General features: G+C 38.8%; 2 protein-coding genes across 2 annotated transcripts in view; both read left to right on the top strand.

Moving 5' to 3' along the window:
* LOC109087587 overlaps positions 1 to 2,847 on the top strand; it is a 114,353-nt gene that overhangs the window by 27,886 nt on the left and 83,620 nt on the right. The gene's annotated exons all lie outside the window — the stretch shown is intronic.
* Positions 1 to 2,847, top strand: part of LOC109084161 (NACHT, LRR and PYD domains-containing protein 12-like) — a 941,455-nt gene that overhangs the window by 909,765 nt on the left and 28,843 nt on the right.

The raw sequence follows: 2,847 nt of genomic DNA, 5'->3' as shown, positions 1-2,847 counted from the left end.
TCTCAAGGCTCACCCTGACATACTAGAACTCCAGAAGAGAAGTAGTGCTATAGTTACTTTCTTTCACCACAGCACTAGAGCTGCAGACAAGCTAAAAAAGAAATCAAAAAGCAGCAGAAGTTCCCTGAACATAAACTCCTTCAAGCAGTTTGAGACAAGGTGGAACTCTGCCTCTTTTTGCTCAACAATCTCTCCCACATGTAGAAGACAGTTACCACAGTTCTCCGTCTACTTGGCAAGGGGAAGCACAAGCTTTTGCTTGAATAGGGAGCAATAGTCTGTTATCAGGGGAATCTCTCTATTGGCCTTACTGAGACCATTTGAAGAAGCAACCAGGGAGGTATCTACTGAAAAGCATGTTTCAGTTTGAAGGTGATTCCCCTGGTTTCAGTGCTCCGCGAGAACTGCTTCAACTTCTGGCGACATGGTAGCAAGCTAGCAGCTGAGCTAACAGCACAATGCCATCATCGTTTCAGGTCTATTGAGACATTTTATGGTCTTGCTGTCAGCACCTATCTGGACATTCGATTTAAAAACCTGGGATTCATTGACTCTGCAAATGTTGAGCCTGTAAAAGCTTCGACTCATTACAGAAATGCAGTCAATGAGTGAGACCTCAGCACCTTCAACTTCTGGATTAAGCTCTGCCACCAGTTCCTGCCACCTCAGCTTCCCCTGCTACACCAGCTCTGCTTCAGCCCCATAACCAGTTCAAGCTTGTCTGCAGGGGCTTCCTGCATCCCACCTGCAGCAAAAGGTGGGACATGGGAAAATTTTTTGACTCTCAGGTCCTTGCATCCTCAGCGGCATCGGACAATCCAGCACAGATGCACCAATTGAACTGTGCAGGTACTCAGAAGAGAGGCCACTCCCTCGTGAATCAGGATACACCACTTTGGTGGAAAAACAACCACAAACATTCCCCCCTCTCTTAGCAAACTTGCAAAGAAAAAAACCTGAAGTGGTTGCAACATCAGTGCCAGCTGAGAGGATTTTTTCAAAGGCAGGACAGTTAATTAGTCACAGGCGCATCTGCAATAAAAAGCAAAAAATGTGCAACATGATTCTGTTCCTGAACAAAACCTCTAACCAAAACCTCTTTTCTGCACAGGGAACAGGGACCACGGGGGATTCTGGGAGTATTTCTTTGAACTGGAAGGCTTTGGGCGTTGTTTAATTTTTACATTTTATATATTTTGTATTTACAGTAATTGGTTTTTATTTACTTGGGTGTATTTTTTTTTTAAATCCTGAAAAGAAGTGCACTAAAAGAGGAGAGAAGCGTTTATTTTGTTCTCATTACATATGTATTACAGGGAGAATTTGTTTTTACATTTTTTATATTTATTGTGAAGTAAAACTTTGTGACTTTGTTTATTTAAGAAAAAAATCCTGAAAAGAAGGTGCACTAAGAGGAGAAACATTTTTTTTGTTAACATGCTACTTGAAAAGAGAATTTGTTTTTACATTTTTTATATTTGTGAAGTAATCATTTTGTAACTTTGTTTATTTAAATAAAACAGAAGTAACCAAAAGTTGTTTCTGAACAAAAGCTTTTGTAGTACTGATTAATAACCCAAAATGCAAATCACAAAAACAAATTAAAAGTCATGAAAATTCATTTAGATTTAGGTTGAAGACGCATCCACCTTAATTATTAAAAAGTATCGGTATCGGCGATACTGGCCCTGTATTTACTTGGTATCGGATCGATACCAAATCTAGCGGTATCGCACACCTCTACTTGTTAGTGTTTTCAGATCATCGGCGGCGGCGTTTCCGCAATAAGTAGTAACCACGTGCGCATGGTTGCCAGGTTGCTTAAAAGAAGCAAACACCGGGCAGAAAATGTAACCGTGAAGCTCTGATTTGGGGATTTAAACTCTTGTTATCTGGCAACCGCTCATGAAAGCTCTCGTAGTAGAGACGCGTAGAGCAGTCCGCAGTTACATGTTCCTTTTTTGGATGTTCGGCGCATTCTTTTGGAAACGTATGCTTGAATTTTAGAATATTCGATATTCCCGATATTTTCAAATTTGACATCATCGTCAAAATTATTCCGATATTATCGCTAATATTCGCTACATCGCCCAGCCCTAAAAATTATTCCGATATTAGGCTATCGCTAATATTCGCTAACAATCCTGTGGCTAAGGCTAATCACCACCAGGTGTTCCCCATTACCACTCCCCAATATATACTGTGTTTGGACTCTTAGTGATTGCGAAGTCTTGTTTAGCCCAGTCTTACATTTCTGAGCGTTTTCCTTTTAAAAGTGCTGCTCTATTATCTTGATGAGTGTCTTGAGGTGGAGAATCTGGAGGTTAATCATTTATGCATTAAGGTTATGCAAGAGTATATAAGTTTAAGAAGTTGAACTTCATATTGTAGTACAAATAATTATTGAACAATGTGTTTTATAATAACATGATGTGCTTCTTCTGTAGCTAACTAAACAGCTAGTTTTGCTGAAAGAAGACATTTTTACATAAAAACCATGTTAATCTAATAAAATAGCATTGTACTTTAATCCTAAAGAACTGCGTAAGTAAATGTGTTCTGATTTAACCCTAAAAGAGATATATACTTATAATTGATATATGATTAAAGGGATAGTTCACCCAAAAATGAAAATTTGATGTTTATCCGCTTACCCCCAGGGCATCCAAGATGTAGGTGACTTGTTTCTTCAGTAGAACACAAAGAGTTTTAACTTAAACCATTGCATCGAATGGGAAACACGGCTTTGAGAGTCAAAAAAACATACACCAAAAAAAAAGTAATAATTAAACCCTGCAGATTGTGACAATACATTGTGTAAATAGGGCTGTGATGGTTGCCATGACA

This window comes from Cyprinus carpio, chromosome B22, assembly GCF_018340385.1.
Source record: "Cyprinus carpio isolate SPL01 chromosome B22, ASM1834038v1, whole genome shotgun sequence".
Lineage (NCBI taxonomy): Eukaryota > Metazoa > Chordata > Actinopteri > Cypriniformes > Cyprinidae > Cyprinus > Cyprinus carpio.
This window is presented reverse-complemented; position numbering and strand designations above follow the sequence as displayed.